This window comes from Phodopus roborovskii, unplaced genomic scaffold, assembly GCF_943737965.1.
Source record: "Phodopus roborovskii unplaced genomic scaffold, PHOROB, whole genome shotgun sequence".
NCBI classification, from domain to species: domain Eukaryota; kingdom Metazoa; phylum Chordata; class Mammalia; order Rodentia; family Cricetidae; genus Phodopus; species Phodopus roborovskii.
Genome location: NW_026126409.1, coordinates 13398014 through 13421536, shown reverse-complemented (window position 1 = coordinate 13421536; position 23523 = coordinate 13398014). Strand labels below are relative to the sequence as shown.

Below are 23523 nucleotides of genomic sequence, written 5' to 3'. Positions count from 1 at the left end.
TTCCTTCCCCCACCAGTGACTAGCAATGTCTTTTGAGTATGGTCAGTGCATATTGTCCCAGAATGTGCTGAATGCTCATGAACTCCAGCAGCTGGGTGTCACGCAGAGACATGACTATCAATTGGATTTGCAGAGTCACAATGAGAGCAATTATATGAAAAGCAGACACAATCAGCAGAGCACCAGACTTGCAACTGTCTGTCATGTTCTCATGCCTGTGCTCTCAGTCGGGTCACCTCTGTGCCATCCCAAGTCATAGAAAGGGATAGTGACAACACTCATCGTCTCATCATAACACAACTTGATGTCAGCCATGGAGGGGGCACTTCCTCCAGGGACCTGTGTGAGTCCTGTGAGTTGGCACTACCTTCCTGGAGCCAGCAGTTCCCAGCACACAGGGTTCCTCAAGGATCAGAGGCCTTTGTGTAGCCCTTTGAACATCAGGGAGCTCAGAGGAGCCAGCCAAGTTTCTCACTGTAAAAATAGCCCACAACACAGTTCTTACAACCTTGAAAAGCAAGGCCTCAGGTTGACGCTCTGTCCACATGTGGAGACACGCCCTGTCACATCAGGGTCTGTGTGTGCCCCAAACAGCTTTCTCTCTTGCCCAGGGAGTGATAGTCAGGCTATGCCCCTCCCTGCTCTCTGCCTAGAGATGCCAGGGCGGGACCTGGAGGAGTCACAGTTGCCTAGCAACCTGCCCACACTGCATCACAAATCTGCTACCTTAAATATCCGGCTGCCACAGAGGCTTTTTTGGAAAGTTCCGCTGAACATTTTTAGAATGAAGTCTAAGGTTGCCAAGTGAAGTGAGCACAGATGCGGGGGCTGGGGTAGCTGCCCAGGACCCTCCACCCCATAGCAGCTCCCCTAAACACAGGGGAGCTGCCCAGGACCCTCCACCCCATAGCAGCTCCCCTAAACACAGGGGAGCTGCCCAGGACCCTCCACCCCATAGCAGCTCCCCTAAACACAGGGGAGCTGCCCAGGACCCTCCACCCCATAGCAGCTCCCCTAAACACAGGGGAGCTGCCCAGGACCCTCCACCCCATAGCAGCTCCCCTAAACACAGGGAGCTGCCTAGGACCCTCCACCCCATAGCAGCTCCCCTAAACACAGGGGAGCTGCCTAGGACCCTCCACCCCATAGCAGCTCCCCTAAACACAGGGGGGGGGCTGCACAAGGCTTCCCCACAAATACATATGCATACACAGAGACATACACAGACATACACACAAACACCTATGCATCAGACATACACATACATGTGCATACACAGAGTGAGACAAACAGACAGACAGACACACAAACACACACCCATTATGCTAGTGCCATGTTCCACATGGGACAGAACACTTTGAAGACAGGGATGGAGGGCCTCTGAAACCACACCCTAAAAAGAGACAGTATGACCAAAGTGCTATGGAGGTACATGTTTAAGCATGACATGAAGGCACCAATTCAGGCACCCACATGCTTAGCTCAATGATGTTTCCAGAAACCATGATGCACTGATTCTTGCTGGGTCTGGCAGATCCTTGGTGAGCCAAAGATGTAGCCATCCCTGCTTAGAAAAATGGAGCCTATGTTGGTAATAGCTATGGCAAGAAAAAGAGGGTGAGGTGAATGCTCACACCAAAGGAATCAGTCCAGGGAATGCTGTACAGATGAAGGATGTGGGGTTGATTTTAAATGGCATTTATATTGTTTTGGTAAATTTCTCAGAATGCAATGAAAATATGTTAATTATTTTAATTTATGTATGTTGTTTTGCCTGCATATATTATGTATAAAATGTACATACAAATCCATGGAGACCAGAAAGGGCACTGGATCTCTTATAACTGGAGTTACAGACAGTTGTGAGCTTCCTTCTAACCAAGGTCCTCTGCAAGTGCAGCCAGTTCCCCTAATTACTGATGTGTCTCTCAAGCCCCAGGAAATAGCCTTTTCCCATCTCCCTCCTCCCCTAGAGAGGCCAATGAGGAGCAAGAGGGGCAGCCTCCTGAGTCTGAGTAAGATTGTACTTGTTCTAACCTAGCAGGCGATAAGAATTCCTCCTGCTCTCTCTTGCAGAGGTGTCTGAGCCTGGAAGGACGAACAGAGTATGGGAAGAAAGCTTTGGGGACACTTGAAGATAGAAATTACAGAGTCCATGTGACTCTTCAGATCCTAGAAAGCTGGTACCACTGTCTCCAATGCCATTGTTCTGCTTCCACTGTGACCTGGTCTGTGCATACTCCAGTAAGGCGATAATTCACACACACAAGTTTCTCTCACACAGAGAGAGCATGGCTATATGAGGTAAGTCAACATGGCCAGGAGCAGCCAGCTGCCTGCCCTGACATCCCAGCAGCATTTGTATCCATATGGGCTTCAGAGGCTGGTACGTGGCTTAGCTGTCTATGTTCATATCCCAGGGAAAGGAGGGAGAGGGCCACACACCGACCCCCTACGTCTACACTCCTCACACTTGTCTACTTGGCACACCTGTATCAGGACGATGGGCCATGATTTGGGGCCAGTAGGTACACAGTACTCAGAAGTAGGGACCAAATGTCACCTCTGACCAATCCATTGGCCTGTGTGCCCTTGGATTTGGTAAAAAATCGCTCTAGAACATAACTCACCAGATCTGACCTCAAATCTAGTGAGGTGAGACCCATTCTTCTAAAACATAGACTGAATCCAGTTGCAAGGATGCTTACTTTGTAAAGGGCATCTGTGTGGGGTAACATCAGAGGAGACTGGAATATCTTGATCACCCCATATCCCAGTGAGCTCAAAATCAGAACTAGATAGCAAGGGAGGCCATGCCTGAGTGTCCTTGTGCAGACACAGGAAACTTAAACATCTTTGTCTATAAATGTTCCTTCTGCTATCAGAACAAGAGAGACAATTGTGACTCCTAATTCCCAGAGCTCTTCTGGGTGACCTTAGCATTTTCAAGATGCACAATAGGCAAGAAAAGCATCTAAAGGAAAGGTAAGGCCCTTCTCTTGTGGAGGTGGACAAGACACATCTAGCACAGACCACAGTGAAGACTTCATCACTCATCAATCTTACCATGTCCACTTCTACACAGAAGGCAAACATTCTGACAAAAGTGGACCTCTCGAAAGCTAATGTCAGTCAACCCTCACCCCAGAACAGGGGCACACTTGAGTGTGTCATTACAGTGAGAAAACTGTGTCCCTGTCATCCCTGACAGGCAGCAGAGTTGCTCAGCCAAAAGCAAAATCGTGGGACATTTACATCTAGCTCCAAACTCCCCATATAAGCAGAGGGGAAGATGGAACAGAGGCAGCTCCAACACGGCTGGGAGCACAGCTCACCTTGGCCATGCTTCTCCGGGATTTGGATCTGCATGTGCCCATAGGCTGAAGAGGAGATTTAACATCACTCTTGTCCCTAAGGCATGGATGAGGACGTTGATGGCTCACTTGTCTCATTTACCTTTTCATCTCTCCTCCTTCCTAAGCAAGGGTGTTATCAGCACCAGGTCCCCAAAGTCCCCTGGACATTGTCACCCTTACTCACTCACTTTCTAGGCCCACCATATGTTTTTGCATCCTGTTCCAAGCAGTGGGGACAAGGATAAGGACAGAGGTCCACATACTGATATCTCTGCCTCTGGAGGGCACTCCCAGTACTTGGGGGTCTCCTGTCTTATTGGGAAGCACAATGTAGGGAAGACTGGAGGAGCCTGGCAATCAGGAGGGAGATTAAGCAGGGGAAGGGACAATCATTAGGCATCACTGTGACAGCTGGGGACCAGTGGGAAACAGTATCATGCTGTCTACCTAGGGTCCGTGGGAACCAAATGACAAAATAATTTCAAAGGGAAGCAGATGTGAAGGAATGGACTGTCAGTTGAGATTCTGGTTCTCAGTGGATAACTTGGCCATTGTCATATGTATCCTCATCTCAAGAGGCAAGATAGGAGGCCTGGAGCTCATGATGCTTGCTGCCTCAGGGCATCTGACCACAAGCCTTGGTGTAGAAGCCACTCCTGCCATTGGCCCAGTGACTCCCAAGGATGGAGGGAATAGGAGCTGGTTGGGGTCTCAGAGTGGTTGGGGCCAATATGGCAGCATTCTCCCTAGATTAACTCAAACCTCAAACAACAAAGATGAACTTTAAGATACAAGGTACAATTTCTTTTTAGAGAGGATTTTTTAAGTGACAGACACAATGGGCAGAATTAAATTATGGTAGATTCCCCACATTTGACAATCAGTGACTTGCCATCATACCATCATACATTTAAAGGAAAAACCAGTCCTAAGAGCAATTTCCACATATCTCTGAGCTTGCACAAACAGAGATGGTACTGGGATGTTCATGGCTGATGAGTCTATTTCTGTCTCTGCTTGCAACTGTGATGAAAGATGGGAAAAAAAGTATGTAAGCAGAAAAGGGAATAAGACAAAAGGTGCCTGAGCACAAGTATAGCTCTGGTGACTTTTCTCTGCCTCGTCATGAACAGGGGAGGTGCTTTTTATGCATACAATTCACCCATGATGGGTGACACTTTGTAGCTGATTGGTTATAAAGAATCCATCATCCAGATAGAATTGTGAACTTGTTTGGGGACAAATGCCAGTCATCCCCATTGTGCCCCCCCTCCCCTGTTGGGTATGTGTAGGGAGTTAATAAACACACTCCCCTGTGGGCAGATTGCCTCTTTAAACCTAATATAAACATCATTTGTCTTGTTGTGGGTTTTTGTTTTGCATGAATGGCTTTCACAGTCATTTAAAATCACCCTTTCACATTTCTCTGACGCACCCAATCTTTAAACTATCTTAACTGAGACATCCGTTTGCTATTGTTGTAGTCGGTGGAATGCATTTTCCCTTTTCTGCTTGTTGATTTCCTTCTTTCCCTTTCAAATGCTCTTAAGAAAATAACATTTGTTTTGAATAAGACACACCGAGAAAAAATGAAACTGCCTGAAAACGAGGTCACCAAGAACACATGACTGCCTGTAAAGGGAGGAGTGGGGAAAATTTATACAGGACCCAGTGCCATTTAGAAGAATTCCTCCTTTGCTAATGCTATGACAAGGAGAACCCAAGAGATAGCCACCAAAACCTTAACAGGCATGATCCCATCACCCCGGGTGACCTAACGGTGGCTGCTCTAAGTGCCTGCAGTGACACAGCCGCACAGTAAGGACACTCCAGTCTGCTGGAGTCACTCTATACACACCTGTGAAAGGTTGGAACCAGGGTTGGAGAGCTGGTGAAGTTCCCACCACTAAAGCACGGGAACCTATGTTTAGATCCTGAGAATCTACACAAAATGCTGGACATAGTACCCCAGATTTGTGGAGGGGGACAGAGACTGGGACTCCCTAGAGCTGGGCAAGCTGGCCCAACTGAAACAAGGAGCTCCAGGTTCAGTTAGAGAGCCTGACTCAAAAATAAAGATGGAAAGCAATCTAGTAAAGGCATTCAGTGCTGATCTGAGGCCTACACATGTGCTCACACACACGCTCACACACACACACACACACAGAGGAAGAAAAATAACCAGAGGCCTTCACATAGTATTGACTAATTAATTCACTCTGAAGCAGAAATTAAAGAGGATGGGATGGGATGAACTAGTGCAGACAATGCCACCCTCATCAGTTTCCTCAGAGCATCACCCTAGGTCCTAGAATTAAGGACAGTTCTATGCAGAGACAACTCATAAGGGGCTGTCTAGTCATATACTCCAAGTACAACATAAAATGCCTGCCCTGGTTATAGCTAAGTGATAATACAGAAACAAACTATGTAGCTCCAAAGTCATTGGAGCTGAGTTGTTGGCTCTTGAGATGTCATGGGTTTGAGCTAAGCAGTGCCAACTCCAGCGACCCACCTTTGTTGATTAAAGGTGACATTTCTGAACCACAATGGTCCACTGTCCTGCCTAGCATCATCCCTTGCTGTCCACTGGGTAGAAGGGGGAATGAAGAGATGAGGCATGTGTGTGCTGTGACCTGGAGATCCAGTCCTTTACAGGCACTCAGGTAGTAGAGCGGCGAATTTTCCTTCGCATTCTCTAGAGTGGCTTGAACTTCTAAGGGCTAAGGTCACTGTGAAGTCTACTGTGTTGGAGTGGGCAAGCCTCCACACTTTAAAGACCACGATAATTCATTTCTGAAGTTCTACATTGGCGAGACCCAGTGCAGAGTCAGTGCTGGACACTGTGGAAGGACACAGAAGAAGCTTCTGGACAAAGGTGTGAACAGGTACAGCACAGCACATAGTATGATTTTGGAAGGGTCAGTGAACAACACAAGTCGGGAGGGAGCAGGTTACAAGCTAGTATAGCAAAGACAAACGGATTGAAAACCTGTTTGTCCTGCTCGCTCTCCACCTCAGTCCTGAGAGGTCTGTACAGACTCCTAGAAAGTTCTACTGTAGCCAGTCACACAATCCTTTTCCTCCGAGCCCTCAGTACTGCTGTACCAACCTCCTCCTGGCCCCCAGCTTGCTACTTTTTAGTCATCATAAAATAATTTACAGGGAGAAAATGAAAACAGACTTTCCCCTTCTCCTAGAACCAGATATTAAACTGTAATGAAAATTGCCACATGCAGCTTCCGATGGTATTTTACTTCATTTGAACATTCAATGGCACTTCCATTCCATTTATATTCTAAGTACCTAGCAAGTGAATGGTATCTTCCAGAGGGAAAGTTGAAAATATATCACAACCCTAATATGTCAAAAACAGTATTTGCATAATGAAAAGGCAAAAGTCCACCTAAATGGAAATACATTTCTAAAGATAACATAAAATTCTAGCATCAACACTTTATGGAAATTCTAAGAATACAATGAGAAAATGGCAGATCCCCCTGAAGCACAGTGGATAGCTGCTCTCTACAACTGTAATTCCAAGAGGACAGAAAGAGCCAGAAATGACTGCAGCGTACACTGCATCTTGGGGACATAAGGAAATACAAATTTAAGCCAAGATACAAGTATTGCCTTTTATTTTGAAAATCATTAAAAGTGGACTATAATTTAATGTTAAGGAGGTTACGGTGAGGAAATGCCACAAATTTCTCATAGAAATATCAATTTATTCAAATATATGGAAAGTATTAGCCTTTAGATAACAAGATTACTACAATGCTTTACAACATGATATAGTGTGTCTTCCACAGTTATTCTAATGAAATAACTAGGGGCAAAGCCAAAGATTTGTGTGGGAAGAGATTGTAGCCAGAAGGTCAGCTGCTACACAACCACCTGAAGGACAGCTGGGGGTGAGGGCCAAGTGTACCACCTGCCAGGCTGTTCCAATACAGCCTGGCTTAACTGGAGAGCTCACACTCACTAGCTAGCTGCCCCTTTCCTTTATGTCCCAGAGCAGGACAAGTTCTCTGTAGCGGTGCCACCAGCCCCTATACCAAGGACAGTTCAAATGCAAAGGAACTTTGCTGTAATACCTGGCAACCCCTCAGAGACTTCTCCCACAGTGACCTTCCCAAACTGATCCCGGCAGAACCTAGCCCTTTCCTCTCTCTTGTCTAATCATTTCCCCACAATTCATCACACCTTGTGAACTCACAGCAAAAGCCTCATGGCTAAACCACTGCTCTGGCTTGTCATGACATTCACTGTGAAGCCTGCAACAATGCGAGAATATGAGTATAAAATTCACATGACTTTTTCTTATTAATCTAATTTTGCCACTGTCATTTGCAGGCTGCATTTATAAAACGGAGGATAAGAAAGGAAAAGTTTCTCGTCTTTTGCAGTGACATAATGAAACATAAAAAACCTATTTGCAACAAGACATGAGTCAGTCATTGCCTGTGACGACTTGAAAATTTTCACGAAACATAAATGTACACACAGTCTTGAGTTGCATTCTAAGCATGACATAACATGTCAGTTCATAAACATGTCAGTTCATAAAAGGTCAGTTCATAACAGGTCAGCTCATAATAGGTCGGTTGCACATGCATGTGTGTGTATTTTACACACATGTATGCAGTTGTATCACAACAGAACTATATGAGACCAATTGTCTCGGGAGCAATATTACATGTTGTTTCTTCCTGTATTGAGTCTGATGGGAAAGTGATATATGAGCAATAAATTCAAAATGATGACCAAAAGTTTTCAGGTTTGCATGTAGCTTTTTGTTTCTATCTTTCAAAATCGTTTCAGTAGCTAGCTGCATGCCCTACTCTAGGAAAGTGCACTGTTCACTAGTTATGTGCTCCTCCCTCAGCTATGGTGTCTACATGGAGCAGCTCCCTACACAGGCTGCTCTCATGGTCTTTAAGAAGCCACAGCAGCCAACCCCAACCCTATTCTGGGAGGACTTCGAGTTTAGTAGACAAATCCTGCGTAGCCCTGAGTTCATGAGAGCAGAGGATCCCTGGGCCCTGGTTCCTAAGCCCAGGGGAGTGGCAAAACTCCCTCCAAACAGACAAGTCACAGATAGCAACATAAGCCAGGGGAGTGCAGCAACTGAGTGAAGAGACAGAGCACAGAGGAGCCACATCTTCAAGAAGGTCACTGCACTCTTGTGGCCATGGAAAATCCTATCAAAGGCAGGGAGAAGATATCTATAGGCGAAGAGAAAGTGAGATCATGTGTTGCAGGAGAGTCACACTAAGCAAAGTTTAGGGGAGTCTTTCAATAAAGGTTAAGTGATAACCCCTCACACAGGGAAGGGACAGGGGGAGAGGGGAAAAGCATAGGCATGAGGTAAGAGTATCCAAGTTAACAGCAACCTGCAAAATGCTAATAGTGATATCTTCTGAAATCAGAAACAAGCACAATTAGTACCTTCAACTAAAAAAAAGCAGACCTACGCAGGAAGGAGTTAATAGCATTTCTAGGTCTTACTTAGTTTGTCTCCAAATTGAGAGGAACACTGAACCTGGGCTAGTGTCTATCAGCCAAGAATGGTAAGAGGAATCCTCAGAGACATACCTAAAGAGAAGCACCAAAGCCCACAAATCATCGAAGAGAGGACAAAGACTACTCCTACTTATCACAGTGGCATGCAAAAGAAAACAAAACAAAAGCAAAAAATCCAAAAAATAAAAATAAAAAATACACAAAAAGTAGTAAATAAAACATGGGAAATGAGATGATAAGTTTCAATAACGAGGTGTTGACATTGCATTGAAGAGCCACACTTGGGGCCATTTCAAAGCAAGACAACTATACACATATGTGACAGTTGATCTTCACGGTCAATGTGGCTGGATTCAGGATCACCCAGGAGACATAACTCTGGGTGTGTTGTGCATGAAAGTTTTAAATTGAAGTTTAGCTAAAGAGGGAGGGCTCTCCCTGTGGACCAGAGGCCCAGGCTGAACAAGGAAACATGGAGAAAGGCACTGATCACCAGCATCCATCAGTCTCTGTTTTCTTACTGGGGACACCATGTCTTGGCTGCCTCAGACTCCTGATATTGTCACCATGCCTTCTTACCATGATGTACTGAATCCCCTCAAACCCTGAGTCCAATACAAATTATTACCTGAAATTATTTCTGATAACGAAAAAAAAAAAAAAGTACTCACACAATGGCCTAAATATTTGAACAGAGACATTTAGAAATAAAACAATGAAAGAAGAAACACCAACTCAAAGAAACCTGGTAGGCTTACTATTGAAGGAGGTTTTAAAGACAACATCACCACATAATAAAGGTTATTTTACAACAACAAAGGGGAAATGTGCCCAGATATAATGCATGTGCCCCATCACATGACTTCAACTGGAAAAATCCTGGAAAAAAGAAACAAGATAAATTTGATAAAACAGATGCACTATTTAGAAAATTTCAGTTAAAACATAAAGATGAATGCTGTTGACCCATGAAGCAGAGAACAGGAAAACTTTGTTAAAGAAACTTTGTATTAAAGAACTAAGGATAAATAATTAAATAAGTATCATTAGATAAAAACTGACTAACAATTAAAATCTTTAGTAGGCTCCAAGCAGAGAAAATTTTTTCTATCTGAAAAGATACATACACAAAGCTGTGGGGTAGAAATCCTTCTCAACACAGAAACACTGGGATGATTCCTACCTGAACTCAGGACCACAACTTGAAATCCAACATAGCCATCTCTGCTCATCCCTATGCTGGGGTCCTGCCCGATACAACCAAGCTGGACAAACTAACAGAACCACACTATTATGGAATATTTAACTATGCAGGCGTGTGATACATTTGTTTAACTGTGCAAAGATGTGTTACATTTATTTAATTATGTAAGGATGTATTGTTTTACCTTGCCTGCCTAAGGTACCTGATAAACACACACACACACACACACACACACACACACACACACACACACACACACAAAATCTCACAATGCAGTCATATACACACACATATTTCCCCACACAGCAACACACACACATACACTCATCACACAGATCCCCCCCCACATGCCACACATTCAGCACATACATTATCCCATGACCATCACACACATACATACACTTTCTCACTACACATACTAATACATATATACTCACATGTTTCACACACAGAAATTCAGACATGTCATAGTTGTGAATCTAAGGGCAAAGAACATGGCTCCTAAAGCTTCAAAAGATCCAACTGTAAAGGACAATATGGAGGAACTCGGTTAAATGACATTTGTAAATATGTCACTAAAGACTCCACTGGAAGAATACAAAGACAACTCGAGAGTGAGAGGACAGTTGCAAAAACTGCATTTAAAGGGTCCCCCACTGCAAACACATTACAAACAAACTTGATAGGAACATGGGCACACAGCCAAGCCAGGCACGATCTGCCATCTCCTCTCAAAGAGATAGTAAGGACAGGGGAAGGAGCGGGTCTCAAGACAGATACACTGAGGACCACTTGTGACAGCAGCACATACCATTCAAAGTGGCTCACATACAAGGGCTGCACTATTGAGTGTTGACAAAGACACTTGAACTCCTGATCCTGACCATTGGGCATGTGGATGGATGGCACAGGGTCAGCATATGTACACCTGAGCCTGGCAGCCCACTCATGCTGCTGCACATGGCAGAAACACCTGTGGGTTCTCCAGGAGAGGGAGGGAGAGAGACAGAGAGAGAGAGAAAGAGAGAGAGAGAGGGAGAGAGAGAGGGGGGAGAGGAGGGTGTCCATGGAGCAACTGAACAATTAAAGGCAACAGAAATACCCTAACAGAACAGGCACACAGCAACAAAGAGAGCCCATACCCACCCTCCAGCAAGCTGCACACCATCCATCCACAGGAGACGGGAAGCAGCTGTTTGAGGTGGGAGTCTGAGAACCAGGCAAAGCTTGCTTTCCCTATCTGAGTACCCTGCTACTTCTGGGCTTCCATGCAAAGTTTAAATGAGACTCAAGGGAAACAGGAAAGCTGTGTTGTTGCAGAGTCCCCAGGAGCCATTAGATGCATGCTTAAGACTCAAAGACCTGAGCAGGCCAGTCAACCTGTCCTGACCACACAGGATCCTCAGACCTGAACAATCCATGCCCACCTCCCTGCCCACATGATACCCTCAGACCCGAGTGGGCCACACCCACTTATCCTGACCACAAAGGACCCTCAGACCTGAGTGAGCCATAGCCTTCTGTCCTGGTTTTTCAGACATGGCCTCTTCATGTCCACCTCCCCTGATCATTTGGGCTCTCACAGCTGAGTGGGCCATGCATAACACAGCTGACCACAGAGGACCCTCAAACTTGAGTGGTTCATGCCCACTTCCCCTGACCATGTGGAGCTTCAGACTTGAGCAGTCAACATTCACTTTATCTGCCCACACAGGAGCCAACCTTCATGAGCTCAAGGAGAGTTTCCCATATTTGTGGGAAAGGGGTGAAAACAGGAATTCCCTGTTTTCTGGAGCAACCAGACTTGGCTAGGATTGTTAGGAAGATAAACAAGACCCTCGACTTACTGGCTAACTAGAGTCAGCATGATGCCTGTGACCAGAGTAAAGTAGCTTTGGAATACCAGGACAGAGGTGGTGCACGTCTGTACTCTTCTGAAAAGTTTCTGCTCAAATACGATCCTACAAGCTTCCCTGGATGGCTAATCACCTCTCTGGTTCCACGAACAACCATTTTATTGCCTGGTTTTGTTTGTTTGTTTTTTCCTAATCATTCACTCTGCTCCATTGTTTTATTTTTCTACATTGTGTGACTTCATGTCTGTACCCTCCTAAGTGGCCCCACAGTGAGTGCACACTCCTCCGGAAAGGCCTTACCCTGTCTGAGGAGTGGGTGGGGGAGGGGAGGGGGAAGCAGGGAGCAGTGGAAGGGAAGTGAGGGGGAACTGTGGTTGATATGGAAAATGAAAAATAAGAACTTAAATATAAATGAATTATCCCACCTACCTTTTGCCTCTGGGCTTTTTTCTTTTCTTCTGTAATCTTCTCGCTCTTACTCCATGGCTGACTAGGTGACTGGGTGGCTGGCCCCTTCTGTTCATGCTCCTTGATCTCTGTTGCCCTTTTCCTTCCTCCACCAGATTTCTCCTCCTCCTTATTCTCTCTGGCTGCCAGCCCTGCCTATCTTCTCTCCTGCCTTGCTATTGGCTATTTAGCTCTTTAGTAGAGAATCAGGTGTTTTAGACAAAGGATCACAGCTTCACAGTTAAACATATGAAGCGTAAACAAAAGTCACACACCTTTACATCATTAAACAAATGTTCCAGAGCACAAGCAAATGAAACACACCTTTAAACAATACAACACAAGATAACTGATGGGACCTGGGGACTCATGGGATCCAGCGTGCTAGCTAGCGGGAATCAAAACACTTCTGGGACCCAGTATATCAAAAGGACCAAGAGAACAAAAGGGTCCCTGCACCATGATAAAACCCAGAGCTCGGATTTGGTGGCTCTTACCAAAAGCAACTACACTTGGGTTCTTGTCCCACATCTTTAATCTCAGTGATACAAAAACCAAGAGTTATCCCATCTGTGGTTCTGGATGAAAGAAATCCACAATTTCTTTCAAAATGAGAATTTGATGGTGCTGTTAAGAGAAAAGTCCCCAGCAACGGAAGACTCCAATGCAGAGATACTGGGGAGACTGCCCTTCCCACCCATTTTGTACAGATCTACAGTTTCAGCTTAGGAGGATGGTCCCATCACATTCCAGTTCGTGGAACTTTTCTGCCCCTTCAAACTGCCTTTCATCTCATCTTTATAATTATCTTTGTATAAAGAACAATAACAGAAGTGGGTGAAGTTTGTTGTGGAATATTATTAGTTGAAGGTGTGTTACATTCATTTATGCTGTGGAGCATTTGTTTAATGATGCTGCATTTGTTTAACACTGTGAAGCTGTGATTCTTTGCCTGTCTAAAACAGGCAATAAAGAGCTGTCTAATAAAGAGCTAAATGGCTAATGACGAGGATAGGCAGGGCTGGCAGGCTCCTGGGAAGGAGCAGAAAAAGAAAGGGGCAGTCACACAGCCACACAGCCAGACATGGAATGAGAAGGAAAGAAAAGATATGCAGAAGTATAGAAAGGTAAAAGCCTGGATGCAAAAGGCAGATGGAATAATTTAAGAAAAGCTGACTAGAAATAAGCCAAGCTAAGGCTGGATGTTCATAAGTAATAACAATACTCTGTGTGTATTTATTTGGGAGCTGGGTGGCAAGTCCCCAAAAGAGTAAAAGGACCCAAAGATTAAAAGAAACAATGAACTTCAGAGGTTATTTGCCCTGAGTCCTAGGTGAAATAGGAAACGATGATGAAAAGTAGATTTGAACATCCAAGGTCCTCTTCCTACCGCTGTGCAACTGCCTTGTCCTTGCAGGCAGTGGGGCATCATGAGCTACCTGTGAATCTCCGCATAGGAAACGGGTCTGTGTCAATTCAGTTACAATTAGGGAAAACAATCCATTCAAATGATGCTCACACAGGAGGGAATGGAGGTGCTGACACACCTTTATAGGAAAGTGATCCACCTTCCTGTCCACTATATTCGTCTACTCCACTCCACATCCTCTGTCTTCTCCTAATATCACTGTTCCTTCCAACTTCACAGTCCCCTGCCTTGTCACCCCCTTTCCATGCTACCCCTGAACTAAGTATCTTCCATCTTCAGCATGACAGACAGGAATGTTAGCTGCCCTCTTTCTGTACAAGTGACAGATTTCCATGGCTCACAGAGCAGCTACTGCACACCTCACCCTTGAATAGCAGCATGCCACCCAAACAGTTTCCATAGGGATTTGAGGAAAAGTACAGTCCAGTATTTGCCCTTTTCATTCTGATGGGCAGAAATGTCACATCTTATCTACTTACGGCAATTTTACAAAAGACATTCTACTCCAGGTCCAAGGAATTCACCAGTATCACCTATCAGAGCCCTTTTCATCTTTTCCTCTAGTTGCTTTCTGTCAATCTCCATATCCCAGGGATTTGCTGACTAAGTCTACAGGTTCGTTTCTTATTAGATTTAAAATTATGAGATATGTAAGGCTCAGAACTCAAGGTTTAATAATTTATTTGACATTTTTCTTCAGCAAAGAAAGAAAAGTTGATGTAAAAATTGATGTAACCCATCAATTTACTGGTAACCCACCACTCAACTCTTAATTTATTATTCACTTGACAGATATGAAATCTATATGACCATCTCTCGGAACTTCAAAGATCTTCAGATCCTTGAATTAAAAAAAAAAACAATAAGTTTCTATTCAAAACCTCTGAAAATATTCCTTGTGAAAGCTACTGTCTAAATTGCAAGGCCACAACAAGAGAATATATGTAGGCAGAATATGAAAATGTCTCAATCCTCTAGGAAATAACAAAATACTTCAAGACATATTATTTTTAAATTATTTTAAAGTAAATGAGACTAAGCTACTTATTTTTAATTTTTCCACATGTAACTTTTATAGCTCTCTTATTAAATGAAATCTTAATATGAGTTCATTTTAGAAAATTCTGAAAATTAAAAAGGACAAAAATCATATAAGGTTGAAACGTGAACGTCAGTGTTTGTATCATTAGTATTTCTATTCAGAGTTGAGCAAGTGTCTAGTTCCTTCTACATTCAGTATTAAATCCTTACTATCAAATGTACCCCAAAAGTGATTTTGGGGTGTCAAGCTCTGGAACTATTCAGTTGCCATTCCTCCATAGCCAAGGTTGTTCTCTGAGTCCGGTTAGATCACAGGGAAACACCCTAAATTAGGCCTGGTCTTCATGGCTTGGCTTCCTGGTGGTGTTGGCAGAAGAAAGTGCCACTGCCCCTTGCCCCTCCTGTCACCATCACTGGACAGCAACATTGCCTTTCTTCTAGACACTGAACTTAGCAGTGTGTCCATCTGTTCATGCCAAGCTCTTCAAATATTCAGAGCTGGACCTCCTTACTTCAAACCCCATTTTGCTGAGAACTTGAGTTGTGAAGTTTTTAAAGTTTCATTTAAAATGCATTCACCTGTCAAGGCTCAGTTAAAGCACATGTCCTTCCCTAACACTACCTCTCCTTGTCACTCTAAAAATCGCTCCTCTTCCATGCTGACTCCTCAAGAGGGAGCTGTATGCCTCTACCCTTTTGCCCCAACCACGTTGCACAGCCTGGGGCCAACCAAAAAGTCAGGCCCAGTGAAACCAAGCCATATTCCCCTCAAACCTGAATCCAAAAAAGACTCAATAGGAAGATCTCAAGATTTCTGGATACTAGGACATCCAAGAGTCATGCCTTCTGTGCCCAATGCATGTTGAATGCAGCAAGGTGACCAAAGGTGTCTGTGAAGTCTGCACCCTGACTAGGGAAGCAAGGGAAGGTCTTGGAAGGGTAGAGAAGAATGGAGCAAACAGCCTCAGGCCTGGTGCTGTTCCCAAGCTGGTTCCATGGTGAGGGAAGAAACGTCCTTGGAGCAACAGCAAGAGTCCAAAAGAGGACAGATGTAGGTTAATCATCCTCTAGATGGAGGGGAAGCCCATGAAGGGCATGGATATGTGATCCACATTGGCTGAGAGCCAATGTCTGGCAAGGGGCAGCAGGGTGTGTTCCAACCAGTACATGCAAGCCAAGCACATCTGTGAGGGAGTACTGAGCGGGACCAGGCTCCTAGTCTTGAGCTGATTATGTAGCATACTTGTCTGAATCTTGGTTTCCTTATGCAGAAATGAGGAAAATCCATTTCCTAATGGGCTGATGCCAATGATGGAACAATTCACACATGTTCCAGCTGCAGGTCTGTAGGGATACAAGGCTGGCTAGATCCAGTATGTGCTACCTCTGCAGGCCCTGGGACCCTTCCATCATAGCCATCATGCTTTCTTGTAATGTTGGGACCTGTGTCACAAGTTTCAGCTATTTAGATTCACGTCTGGCCCCTCCAGCCATGAAAGAGCACTAAGTGCCTTCTTGACATTCTTCAGGGAAGGTTAGAAAAGGTAATGGCATTTCAGGGTAAGGCACACCTAGGTATTGTTATTGCTCCTTTGAAAAATCATCTCCATGCAATAGACTTAATTATAAATTAAGAACTCCATATTATCTATAAACTGACGATTTTTATACCTAAAATTCATATGTTAAAACATTTATCTCCAAAGTGATAGTGCTAGGCGCTTGTTCAATTTTAAAGTCATGAGGGTAGAGATTCACAATGGGATTGGTGACCTTCTGAAAGGGACCCCATGCAGAAGGCACCAAATAGTGGCCTCCTTAAATGGACACTGAAGGCCACATGTTGACTGTGAACATTCAGTCTCCAGAAGTATGAGAGATAAATGTCAGCTGTTTGTAAGCAGCTGGTTGTCATGACAGCATGAATGGACCAGGTGCTGATTATGATTTCTGGTTTCCCCAACTGGAGGGAGATCTAGAGAAGCAGCTAGGCCCAGCATCAGCAGTCCGTGTGCACTCCCTTGCCCCTGTGACACAGCATCTCAGAAGGGAATTGGAATCCTAATGCACAGTGAGTGTTGCCCCAGCGGGCTGCAGGTCAGTGACTGGTGAGTTGGGAGGCCGCAGTTAAGGCCTGTGACTTTTTAAACAATCGCTCTGAAAGTTTACTCACACAGAGCAATGCGACTAACGAGGAAGAGTAGGGATAAAAGAAGTCAGCACAGGGACAGCTCTGCTGTAGTCTGTCCCTCTGCTGCAAGCCCAGAAAGGAAATAATTAACAGGTTTCTTCCCAGCCTGGGAAACATAGAAAGTGGGATTCAGCTTAAAGACAGAATTCATTACAATTTTTATTTGGCTCTTTTTTTAAAAAATAAATACCCCAGTGTGTCCTTTTATGCATCTAAAGAACTTTGACATTTTCTATAATTTCCTGGCCTCTTTTCTTTTTACATAAGGAAACCTATATTGGCCTCTGGTCATTTAGGGACAGATGTGGACTGGTCTGATGACAGGCAGGGTTTGTTCAGTAATGGGATTTGCTTCTCCATAAAGCAATGCTGGTCCAGCAGCAGTGGGAAGGTTTCTACTCACCAGTGTCAACAATGCAGCCACCACAGCTGCCAGCATCCTTTCTAGCCAGGCTAGCCTGATCCTGCACACCACCCCCCTGTTCATACTATCTCCTCTATGGCCTTCACTGAGTCAGGAAGGCTCTGACTTCCTCCCTGTGAGGTGCATTAGAAGAACAGCAGACAAGTTTAGAATTCAGGCTCCATGAAGAACATCCTTCTGGAGGAGAAACATGTTGGGTGGGGTAGGTGTTGGGTCAGACCTAAGCAGCCTCCAGCTTGAGTCATGTGTTAAAGGACACTCAGGGTCCCTGACCAACTAACAGGAAAGAATTTCTGAATCCACTGTGGGGCAGAACATGGAGGAGCTGTATTTGATTTGGTGAACATAGATCAGAAAACTTAAGGGATAGTAGGTTTAAGTTTGCTCAGAGTAAAGGGCCTGCTGTGCACCATACTTGGTGCTATCCATACCATCTAGAGGCAGCACCAAACTGGGCACTGACCACACCATCTAGATCAGTGGTTCTCAACCTTCCTAACACTGAGACCTTTGAATACAGTCAGCTCATCATGTTGTGGTAACCACAACCATAAAATTATTTCATTGCTACTTCATATCTGTAATTTTGTTGCTGTTATGAATTGTAACATAAATATCTGATATCAGATATCCTGCATATCAACTTGCTCTCAACCCAGAGGTTGAGAACCACTGATCTAGAGGCAGGCACTATGCTGGGTGCTATGTACACTAGTACACCATCTAGAACCAGATATGGTGCTGGATGATGTCAGGCATGGTTTCTGGATGCTGGTCATGCTGCCTAGACTTGCAGGTGTGTCCAACCTGTGGCCCATGGACTGCATGAGGCTATACAAGGATGTCTATGAATGTTGTCCAACATGAAATTGCAAACTTACTTAAAACATATAAAGTTTTTTTAGGGGGAAGATAATTTTTTTTAGTTGCATAGCAATTGAACTTGTATTCTGTAGATGAGACTGTCAAAAGACTGGGCATATGTGGCAGGACCAGACATTAGTCTGGCTGATGCGGTCTATGGTGCTTATAAGGAGGATGGCCAGAAACTGCAGGTGGACTCATGAGACCCAGCGCCAGAGACAGGGCTGCCCTGGTCTTCTCAGCACACACCTGCTGCTTTCAACTGGATGCCTTCTTGCAGCCAAGAGAACGGCTCGGGTGACAACCATTTGGGAAAATCCCTCAAGCGCGGAAGTGGATGACATTCTCTAGCAGGATGTGACTCTGGAAGAACACAGCTCATTGAGCCTTCATCTGTGGCAACAGGCAAACCACAGGGCAATCCTCGTCCTGTTTCTTAATTCTGAAGAGCGACTGCTTCAGATTAAATGACTGGCAGTCTTTCCCACCATGCCTCTCTCTGGCTCCCAGAGCACTTGGCAGGGTTTTCTCTCTAACTGTTTCATCCTCATGAACATCCATCTCCATGTTAGCTTTTCTAGCAGGAATATGGCTGGCTAAGAGTGTCTCTGAAAGGACTGTTCCTGTGGGGATAAATATGCACTATGGGGAGAGGTGCCTTTCTCAAACCATATCCTCAAACTGGTACCTGCCATACTTAAACATGGACCCAAGCAGTGTGGGAAGAGAGCAATCATAGCAGAATGTCTCAAACCAAGATGTGTGGTGTTTTCATTTTCTGAAGCATCTTGATGCTCCTTTTAGAGCCTGTTATTACAAAACCAGCAAAATAAAACAGGCTCCCCAAAGCCAAAGGTAGGAGCACCACGGGTGCACCGTATCTGCCTAGTTTGTAGAAGCCACTTCTGGCTCCCCAAGCCAGATCTGCCTAGATAGCTATGAGTCAGCTGCCCTTGCTTCTTTCTTCAGGTGTATGTTCCCATAACTGCTTATTCATTTTTGAAACTGGTTTTGGAATGTTTTGCTTACATGACCTGGAAAACACAGCCTGACCTCCCTTCATACAAAACCAAACCAAATACTCCACTGTCATCCCCAGAAGAAGAACCTATACTTGTAAATTTTTGTGGATGGTGCCAGCAAGAGAACTATAAGAAAACTCTCAAACATCCCAACAAACAGATGAGGATGCTAAAGTTGTCAGTCAGGGGAGGCGACTTCCAGTGAACAGGGACTAATCATGTCATCAGAAGATTATTTGAGCCTAAAAATCATATTAGAGGTTAATCAAACAAACTCTTGCCTTCTCTAATCCTATTTTCAGATTGCTCTAAATTGCCTTATGTATATTAGTACAGTTGACATTAATTTCTAATATTTGTGATGCTGGCTGAACTAGAAATTGATGCTGAGATAAAATTTGACTCCTAATTATATGACTCATTTGTTAAAACTTTGGGATCTAGCCCTTCTTAACTCCTACTTAAGCTCATACTTTAGGTAAAACAATCTAATCTAGATAAAGTTGAACTTAATTTTTCTCAGAATATAATAACCATCTAGGCACAATACTAAATGCTTTTGGTTAATGCGTGGATATGCATTCCTCTTGATGGTTCCTCCTATCAATGCTCAGCATGATTTAATGAACACCTGAGCACAGGTTCCCAGTTTTAAGAAAGATGGATTTAACATAGTACCCTTCAGAGAGGTGTGCTTATCTCTGCTACTCAAGCACACATCACCAAGGAGATACAGCAATTAGTGCTGATGGCTGGCACTTGACCATGCCTTCTTTTCTATAAGGCAGGTGAGCATCCTCAAGCTACTGGGATCCACAGTCAACAGTTCCCTCCCCTGTTCACCCATGGTGAGCTCAAGGCAGTGGTTCAGGACGTTGAGTTTTTTGTTGTTAGTACAAAGGAGGTGAGACACTGTGCAATTATAAATCATCAACAAGAAAATGGAAGTTAAATAAAAAAGAACAGGTATCTACAGAACTTAAAACTAACTGTGAAAAACATTCTAAATTTGTAATTTACCTCTGTTAAGATTCCATAGGAGCTTTCCACACCAACACTGATGGTTTAGCCATTATCACATGATGTGGAAGCCATTGCCCCTTGAGAAGACCCCCTGCCCCCACCTCTCCATTGGTGGTGGCTGAGGCATCTTTTACTAGATCATTCAAATGAAGTATGGTCAGTACTCTCTACAGCTCTGTCATGTACACTCCCAAGTTGAAAACAACCTCACTTGTAAGACAAATTTTCCAAACACAGTATTTGCCAGGCAACCAAAATGGGTTGTTAAAGAACCTACTGAGTCCACTCCAGACACAGGGTGACTTGTAATAGTAATAATAAAAAAAGATGCTTCTGTCTGATGGACAAGTTGAGGGGAATGAATATTATCAAAGTCCCCCTAGCCAGGCATGGTGACACACACCTTTCATCCCAGCATTCAAGAGACAGAGAGAGGAGGGCCTCTGCAAGTTCAAGGCCAGCCTAGTCTACCTAACAAGTTCCAGGGCAGCCAAGATTATAGAGAGAGGCCCTGAGTCAAAACACAACTTAAAAAAAAAGTTGTCCTTGGTTGGGGAAATGGCTCAACTGGCAAAGTGTTTGCCTTATAAGCTTGGGGACCTGAGTTTGGTCTCTAGAAGTCACATAAGAAATGCTTGGTGTAGTGGTTCACACTTATAACCCCAGCACTCCGCAGGGCTCACTGGCCAGCAGAGTGCTGAACCAGCAAGCCTCTGCCAGCCTCGAGAACCTGTTTCAAAGAATAGCATGGATGCTGCCTGAGGAACAACAACCAAGACCATGCCACTGCCTTATTTACATCTATGCGAGCCCCCAGTACACGGCCCCCCTCAAAGGTGTTTTTGAAAATGCATGAAATCCAGAACATATCCTCAATAAAGGAAAAGGTAGAAATGAAAGGAACAGCTGTAACTAAGGGACTCTAACTGCTGCCTGCAACTGATACCGGTCTACTGGCAGAGGCTGGAGCATGCCTTCTCATGAAAGTCACTTGTGGAAGAAATGTTTGTGCCCCCAAGTTCATATACTAAAGCCCTAACCTCATGGTGAATTGTGTATAGACAGGGGAGCGACAGCATAATACAAGGGATGGAGGTAGGCTCCGAGGTGAGATCAGTGCCCTGAGACCCACCGCCTACTCTCTTACATGAAGGAAGAGTAAGCGATGGTGGCACCAAGGCAGGTAGGACACAGCCCTTCCCAGGAGCTGAATCTGCTAGGGTCCCCCCTCAGAGCTCTGGGTATCTTGTCTCAGTACCCCAAGCTGACTCAGCTTCATCCTGTGTCTAAGACACACGAAAGGCTCTCAGCCATCTTTACTGACAGGGCCTCTCAGACATGAAGGCACAAGTGAAAGTCTAAGTCTCTTTGTGTGGTTTATATTGTTGCTTTTCATTCTTTTCAGATATGAACACATTTCCTATTTCCTAAGTAATTAAAAATAAACACAAGGCTACCTCAAGATGACAAGTGCGATGGTTGGTGTTCATCGTCAACCTGACAAGATCTAGGATCATAGGAGAGGAGGCTTCTGGGTACATTGTACAAGATTATCTTGATTTATATTAATTGATGTGGGGAGACCTATTTTAATTGTGGGCAGAAGTGTTCCAGGAACAGGAGACCCTAGACTATAAAGAAGAGAAAATGAGTGGAGCGCATGCTCATTGCTCACTGTTCCCCATTATGAATTGGACATAACCTGCTCCTTCAAGTCCTGATGTTGTGAGACCATAACATGGACCTGGAAGTGAAAGCCAACCTTTTCCTCCTTACGTTGCTTTGGCCACAGTATTTTACCACAGCAAAAGAAAAGAGACGAGACACCAAAAGACCTGGAGAGGGCAGTCAGAGCAAGCTGGGGCCCTCAGAACTTAGCCCTTAAGGTACCTGTGCCATGGTCCTTACTTAGGCAGGTGGCCTGTGGTGCTCAATTGGTCCGTCTTCTCATCTACAACCTCCCTTTGTAGATTCTACTCACATACTCAGTTCTTGGCCTTCCCCTAGAAATGGTTGCTCTGAGCCGTGTATAAGAGATACCTTCTGCCCAAGCTGGGTGGAAGATGGGGCAGCTGGCTGCCATGCCCACAGCCATGCTGCTGTGTTGGCTTTGTCTTCACAGTACTTTAGTCTTCCATGGAAACTCAGGGATGCATTTCCTTCTTGTCCTGAGACTAAATGTACCTGAGCCACAGACAGTACTGTATCCAAAGCTATCTCAAGGGTACTATGAATCATGGACCTGAGCCCCAACCCTCCTACTCAGGCCACGTCTTATGGCTTAACTTGTGCCAGGTAGCCTGGTCTTTACTGATGGTCCATCTAATCTTGGCTAGTGTTCTGGGATGTAGTTTTCTGGATAAATGCTAGCATACCTAGCATTTTATTTTTGAGTAAGAATGATCAAAAGCAAAATAACAACATTAATATTCACACTACCTGAAAAGCCACTTTTCCAGATAGTCCTTTATAAATCAAGGCTATGAGTTCATGGCCAACAGTGGATTAAAAGTTTATTTTATGCCAAACTATTTTCTTTTTTTAATTTCTTCACGCAGCCAGTGCAATGAGCTCCACTCCGTGCATGGGGATGAAGGTGGGGGTTGCAACTGTCAATGGCTCTGTTATTATTTCACTTTTCAAATGCAGGTTAGTGGATCAGCATCTTAGAGGATGTCCACACTCTTGTCCATAGGTCTTGGCTGCTCCTGATTTGGTGTGCCTGCTGGTGGTGGGAATGTTCCTTCCCACTATTATCAACACATAAGAAAGCATGTGAGAACATGTGTCCACACAAAACCCAATTGTGCCTACCAGTCATGAACAGGATGGCTTAGTCAACATTTTAAAAATGTAAAATTCAGTTGGATTCAGCAGATGTCCAAACACACACGTGGCATGACCTCTGGAAGGTGGCCCTGGTAGTGAAGCCACCACTGTGTCCCCTTGGGATTTTTGACATTTCCTCAGAATTACAGCTTCAAATGTTAATAGTGGTACTTTTCCAAGTTTCAGAAGAGCATAAAATTGCCTTTAAGGTTTAATCAGGTTTTATTTTTTAAAGCAAAATTAAAGATGAAATTCTAACTTTAATGTCAGGCAGGCCCATGAGATAGAATTCTGAGTTAACTTTGATCTGC

The 23523-nt window shown here is 44.4% G+C and overlaps 1 protein-coding gene across 1 annotated transcript in view; it reads right to left on the bottom strand.

Annotated features, from left to right (window-relative positions):
• The window catches only part of Dlgap2 (DLG associated protein 2), a 654093-nt gene that overhangs the window by 340898 nt on the left and 289672 nt on the right, over positions 1-23523 (bottom strand). The window lies entirely within an intron of this gene.